Below are 7,656 nucleotides of genomic sequence, written 5' to 3' on the forward strand. Positions count from 1 at the left end.
TATCCAGTAGAAAACACACAACACCACGCATGCGCAGTTACGGGCAGCACAAACGAATGACCAGCCTGCATCAACTGTGTAATTACTCGTTCATGTACTGTAAACGAATTTAGTGCCCAGCGCAACTTATTTGCAAAAAAATAAAAATAAAAAAATGAGTTTGCATGCATGTATTCCTCACGCGAAACCTGTATCTATCCCGCTAGGTTTAGATGACGGGCATGACAAACCTTGGCCTGCGGTGTAGACGTCGACGACGTTCGACGACAGTGCTGCGGAGGCGGCGTCAGACGTCGGGCCCTTCACGTCCCCGGCGTACAACGACGATGGTTAGATGTGGCGACGGACGACGTTGCGACGGCGAGGGCGGTGTCGGACGGGGTTCGGGCGGTGAGGGCAGCGTCAGACGTCGGGCCCTTCACGTCCGCGTCGTCGGACGACGGTGAGATGCGGCGACGGGCGACGTTGGGACGGTGAGATGCGGCGACGGGTGAAGTTGGGACGGTGAGATGCGGCGACGGGGGCGGCGGCGGGCGACGTCCAGACGCCGAGGGCGGCGACGGGCGACGTTGGGACGGCGAGGGTGGCCTCGCACGGGGTTCGGACGGCGGCGATCCGCTGCGGCGGCGGTCGCCAACTCTGGAAATACCGTGATTAGTGGGCGGGCGACTAGATGGGCGGGCGAGAAGATGGGGGCGGGCCCAGATCATGGGTACTTTTTTTTTCATGCACGCGGTATACGTATGCCCGGCAGAGCTGTACAATACGAGGTGGGCATACGTTTCTTTCGTATGCCCATTCTGCCCTTCTACGTTTTGTTGGGGGGGGGGGGGGTCTACCGAAGCAAGGCCCTATCTTTTAAAGCATCTGACTAAGCCACGGAAACGTGCATGCAGAAAATTGCTTGCAGAAATTGCGGTAACAGCTATATATATAATTTAATTAACCTAAAATCGAAAAAGTGCATATGCACTAATAAGAGGAAACGAGCAGTCGGTCTTACACACGCATGCATGTAGTTGTGTGGTCTAAATTTTGTCTTTATTCGTGACGTGGCATGTACTACTCGGATGGTCACATGGACAAGACGCCGCATTATTTCATGGATGCGCATGTCCATTTATTCGGGTTTTCAAATTTTTAAAAAGTCATATCATTTAAACCGTGCTTCGGAATTTAGACCCGTTTTCACTATTGGAATCCTCACGACGAGATCTTTTAAACTAGATCCCGCATGGGTATGTTTTGATAAAAAAAAATTGATGCCAACTTTGATGCTATATTGTGCAACTCTATTACTGTATTGTGCAACTTTAGTACTACATCGTGCAACTTTTTCCCAAAACTAATGTTTTGAACTGCACCTTTGTATGAGGTTACAACCTAGCAACCACGACAACTTTGATATGCAACTAGTCTATTGCCTTGATGAAAGTCGATGTGCAACCTCCTCTTGTAATGTAGTCTAGTTACACACACTTTGATGTTTAGTTGGCTTGTAATGTAGTCCAGTTGCACACGCATTGATGTTTCATTGACAGGACACTAGTTGCACACACATATGCTCAGTTGGCACGGCAATTTAGTCTAGTTGCACACAATTGATGTTTAGTTGACAGGACTTTTTGGCACACACATATATGCTCAATGGGCGCGACAATTTGGTCTAATTGCACACACATTGATATTTAGTTGGCAGGACTTTTTGGCACACACACATGCTCAGTTGGCGCGGTAATCTAGTCTAGTTGCATACACATTGATCTTTAGTTGGTAGGAAGACTAGTTCGTCGAAACATCCCCATGCGGGATCTAGTTTCGAAGAGCACGTCGCGAGGATTACAGCGGTGAAAATGGATCTTAATTCTAACACGCGGATTGAAAGTTATGCTTTTTTTAGTTTTTGAAACCACAAATAAAATACACCAAAGAATAAAACGCATGCACCGAAGGGATGGCTGTGCAGACATTTAAGGACCAGGTAAAAAGCTTTTTTTAATTAGATAGTTAATTAGGAAGGGGACAAAAAAATTCTTAAAATAGCCAGCCGCTTGCGAGCAGCAATGAGCGCCCAGCCGCCAGCTAGACCGGTCCTTTAATTAATGCTTCCAGAAGTCATGACTTCCTTCCGCCTAATCAATATAGAATTTAGTTAATGCTTCCAGAAATTTCATATAATACTCAAATGTTTTTCCTTGGTAAATCATGATTTCTTCCTCTTTTGTTTTTGTTTTCGGTAAGTCATGATTGCCTGAAAATAGACATATACTCCATCGGTCCCGCGTTAGCTGGCTCAGATTTTAATAAATAAGGATGTATCTAGACACGTTTAAGTGTTGGATACATTTCTATCTCAATAAATCTAGATCTACTAATTTGGAGCGAAGGTTGTACAAAATATTAATGTTGTTCAGAAATAACAGATTTGCTTCCACCAAACAACTAAAATAATTTTCCTATAGCACTAAAGTGGCATGGGCACTTAAATTTTGGCGAACGCTCGGTGGGTGAACACCGACGTGCTCGATCATTGCAATGTGAGACTAATACGTCTCCAACATAACTATAATTTTTATTGTTCCATGTTATTATAGTATCAATCTTGGATGCTTTATATATATTTAGAAGCAACTTTACGTAATTTTTTGGGACTAACCTACTAACTTAGTTCCCAGTACCAGTTGTTGTTTTTCTTTTTTTGATTATGGAGAATATGAGTACCACATGAAGTCCAAATGCCACAATAATTTTTGGAGATTTTTTTATGGGAATAAGAGACCCTGGAAGCTTCGGGGAGGAAAGAGAAGACAAACGAGTGGTACCTGTGAGTATTTTATGTGTTGATTACACGTTTGTAGTTAATGCATGGGAGAACTATTTGTGAAAGATTGTTATGTTCAGATTGTTCTTTGTATATTCATACCTATGGATCATTATACATATGATGTCATGCGAGTCGATCCATTAGTTCTTGAGGACATGCGAAAAGTCTTATTGATAGTAGTCATGTGAAGTAGATTACCATTCAATGTTTCAATTATATTTTGTGGTTTTCTTCCTCTAGTGGTGTTATGAGAACATTGATTGCATGACACTTTCCAATATTGAGGCGCAGGGGAAGGAATTGTGTAATCGGTTTGTTGATTATGGGTTGCTGGAGTGATAGCAACCCAAACCCCAGTTTATCAATTGTTATGTGAGGGGTTGTTTTGGATCCGGTTGTTCAATGTTACCTTAAATTTATCTTGTTTACTTCAAATGAAACGGTGAATCAAATGACAGGCCGATGGTTCCACATGAATTAAATAAACTTTGAATGTAGTATATAATACACACGAACAAAACCCTTTACCCACGGTAAAACATCACTTCAACCAATGTGGTTGGTGGTCCTTATCACTATGTCGCTAAGCTGCCCGAGTGACGCGTCACTTTTTTCCAGATTAAGCATGGGCCCATGCTCGGGTCTGGTAAACACTTCTTTCATTCATCGCTTAGAAAGTACCAGCAGATTGTGCTTTGTGGAGACCCCGGAATGACACCATCCATGAGCGTAATGCAAGGTGTTGACCTGTCAGTTCTCATTTCATAGACCATGCCCCAATCCCTACCTCTCCCACCGATCCAGTACACACAATCACCCTTGAGCCCGGAACATATTCGGCATATAGCGACACTACATTATTCCTTCCAACAAAAACGGAGTGGCCCCTTATGTCGGCCACAACGTCCTAACATGCTCGGCGCTGGCGGTCATACCTCAGAACAAATATTTCATCATGTTCTACACGGCAACGACCCCCTCCTGGCAACGGCAAACTAACAGTGCAGGTTGCATTCCTCCAGATTTGGTATATGTTACCATCGCAGGACACAAGGTCATTAGCACTAGTGAAAGTCGAGATTGTATTATATGGTGCGGCGAACTGGTGGCGGCGTTGAACAGTAGGCTGCTTCCCACATATGACAACAATGTCTCTATAGTGGCCGACGCATTTAGAACTGGTCATTTCCGGTGCATCTAGATGATCCGCTTGTTATGCACTACATGATGTGCTAATGTGTGGCTCTCGACGATGACAGGTTCCCTACGGTGGCGCTTCATCAAGCGGAGCACGTGGACATCTCCTAAATGAGTGAGGCAATAGACCATTCCATTTCTGTGGTAGAGGAGGTCAGCGATCTAGTCTCCATTGGCGAGGCCGATGGGGTCGAGGACGGACCACCTCCTTGCCCAGCGGTGACGTAGGCAATCCTATTGATGTCACATATCATGGCGACCAGGAATTCGTTAGTGGTAGGGTTAGGTGCAAAGACCATCTTAGAGAAAAGGCAGCTGCCATAGATCAGCGGGGGTAGGAGGATCTCAGCAGCCATGACGGGGTGGCAGAGGCTGAGTAGACTATGACCATCGTCAATGCAGATAGAGAGGGCAATCCATCCGCCACGGCAGCCAAGACAGGTCCTAACTGAGGGGATTGTGGTGAGCTTAAAGGAGCGGCATGCGGCGGGGCAGAGCTTGCCTCAAGGGATGGGGTTGAGCCTGAAGGAGCGACGCGTGAGGATTGAGGGTACAGTGGTACGACGCTTGATGGCGGTGGTGATGTAGCGCTTGGCGGGGTCATTGTTGTGGTCCACGAGCAGCGATGACAACGGCGGCGTGAGCGCTGAACGCCATGTCAGGCAAGTTCCTTGCGCACTCGCGTAGCACTTGAGGTCGTCAAGTCTATCGGCGCTGCAGCAGACAAGCTCGGGCGGCAAGTTTGCCCAGGCCCGGCACGACAACATGGCGGGGAAATGATTTTGGATAGGTTGGGGAATTTCTTAATGAAAAACGAGGGGCTTTTGCTCACACAAAGAAAGGAAGAAAGAAATAAACAACTGATTGAGCCATGGAAATGTGCGTGCAGAAAATTGCTTGCAGAACTTGCAAGATGTATATATAATTTAATTAGTTCTTCCAGAAGTGGTGATTTCCTTCCGCCAAATCAATACAAAATTTAATTAGTGCTTCCAGAAATTACGTAAAATACTCAAATGTTTTTCCTTGTTAAATCGTGATTTTTTTACTCTTTTTTTTGTTGTTGTTTTTGGTAAGTAGTGATTGCTTGAAAATAGACATATAATCCATCGGTCCCACGTTAGCTAGCTAAGATTTTACTAAAAAATGTTGTATCTAGACACATTTTAGTGTTGGATACATCTGCATGTAGACAAATCTAGATCAACTAATTTGGAGTGAAGGTTGTACAAAATAGTAATATTGTTTAGAAATCACAGATTTGCTTCCAACAAACAACTAATATATTTTCCTATAGCACTAAAGTGGCATGGACACTTAAATTTTGGCCAACACTCGGTGTGTGAATACCGACGCGCTCGATCGTTGCAATGTTAGACTAATACATCTTCAATGTATCTATAATTTTTTATTGTTCCATGTTATTATAGTATCCACCTTGGATGTTTTATATACATTTACAAGCAACTTTTTATCATTTTTTGGACTAACCTACTAACTTAGTGCCCAATACCAGTTGCTGTTTTTTCTTGTTCTTGACTTTGCAGAATATGAGTATCAAACGAAGTCCAAATGCCACGATACTTTTTGGAGATATTTTTCTGGCAATAAGAGACCCTGAAAGCTTCGGGGAGAAACGAGAAGACAAAGGAGTGGCCGACTAGCTAGGCACCAGGGCACGTCAGGGGCCTGGGACGCGCCCTGGTACATAATGGAGCCCACGAGCCGATGTTTGACCTAACTCTGCCTCTATAAATACTCTAAAATCATAAAACCTACCGGGGAGTCCACGAAATACTTTTTTGCCGCCGCAAGCCTTTTTTCTCACGAGATCCCATCCCGGGACCCTTTCTGGCACTCTGCCGGAGGGTGAAATGATCACAAAGGGGTTCTTCATCATCCTTGCTGCCCCTTCGATAATGCATGAGTAGTTTACCATGGACCTATGGATCCATAGATAGTAGCTAGATGTCTTCTTCTCTCGTTTTGATTCTCAATACAATGTTCTCCTTAGTATTCTTCGAGATCTATTTGATGTAATGACTTTTTGTGGCGTGTTTATTGGCATCCGATGAATTGTGAGTTTATGATCAAATCTATACATGAATATTATTTGAGTTTTCTCTGAACTCTTTTATGCATGATTAATATAGCTTCATATTTCTTCTCCAATTTATTGTTTGGTTTGGCCAATTAAATTGATTTATCTTGCCATGGGAAGAGGTGCTTTGTAACGGGTTCAATCTTGTGGTGCTCAATCCCAATGATAGAAAGGGACATGACACGTATGTATCGTTGCTATTAAGGGTAACAAAATGGGGTTTAGTCATACATGAGTTTATCTAGTCTACATCATGTCATCTTCCTTAATGCATTACTCTGTTTTTCCAAGAACTTAATACACTATACGCATGTTGGATAGCGGTCGATGTGTGGAGTAATAGTAGTAGATGCAGGCAGGAGTCGGTCTATTAATTTTGGACGTGATGCCTATGTATGATCATTGCCCCGGGTCTATCTTTTATCATATATTAAAACTAAAAATACCTTGTTGCAGTTTTCTTTAACATATTTTATTTTGTATTTTTGTACAATCTATCTATCAAAAACTATACAATTTATCTTGCTTGTAACCATTGAGGGTTTGACAACCCCTCTACGTGTTGGGTTGCAAGAATTTGTTGTTTGTGTGCATGTGTTGTTTACATACTGTTTCTTGGTTCTCCTACTGGATTGATAAGCTTGGTTATATAGATGAGGGAAATGATGGAAATATGCCCTAGAGTCTATAATAAAATTGTTATTATTATATTTCCTTATTCATGATAAATGTTTATTATTCATGCTAGAATTGTATTGACCGGAAACTTAAATACATGTGTGGATACATAAACAAATACAGTGTCCCTAGTGAGCCTCTACTAGACTAGCTCATTGATCAAAGATGGTTAAGGTTTCTAACCATTGACATGAGTTGTCACTTGATATTGGGATCACATCATTAGGAGAATGATGTGATGGACAAGACCCATCCGTTAACTTATCATATGATCGTTAAGTTTGTTGCTACTGCTTTCTTAATGTCAAATACATATTCCTTCGACCATGAGATCATGCAACTCCCGGATACCGGAGCAATACCTTGTGTGCTATCAAATGTTACAATGCAACTCGGTGATTATAAAGTTGTTCTACAGATATCTCCAAAGGTGTCTAATAAGTTGGCGTGAATCGAGATTGGGATTTATCACTCCGTATGACAGAGAGGTATCTCTGGGCCCTCTCGGTAATACAACATCACAAGAAGCTTGCAAGCAAAGTGACTGATGACCCACAAGTATAGGGGATCTATCGTAGTCCTTTTGATAAGTAAGAGTGTCAAACCCAACGAGGAGCAGAAGGAAATGACAAGCGGTTTTCAGTAAGGTATTCTCTGCAAGCACTGAAATTATAGGTAATAGATAGTTTTGTGATAAGATAATTGGTAACGAGTAACAAGCAATGAAAGTAAATAAGGTGCAGCAAGGTGGCCCAATCCTTTTTGTAGCAAAGGACAAGCCTGGCCAATTTCTAATAATGAGAAAAACGCTCCCGAGGACACATGGGAATTATCGTCAAGCTTGTTTCATCATACT

General features: G+C 42.8%; 1 pseudogene; it reads right to left on the bottom strand.

The window, feature by feature from the left end:
- Nucleotides 1-3,483: 3,483 nt before the first annotated feature.
- LOC123068133 (uncharacterized) lies at nt 3,484-4,788 on the bottom strand (annotated as a pseudogene).
- Between the last annotated feature and the right edge of the window lie 2,868 nt (nt 4,789-7,656).

The sequence above is a fragment of the Triticum aestivum genome, chromosome 3B (genome assembly GCF_018294505.1).
Source record: "Triticum aestivum cultivar Chinese Spring chromosome 3B, IWGSC CS RefSeq v2.1, whole genome shotgun sequence".
Taxonomy (NCBI): domain Eukaryota; kingdom Viridiplantae; phylum Streptophyta; class Magnoliopsida; order Poales; family Poaceae; genus Triticum; species Triticum aestivum.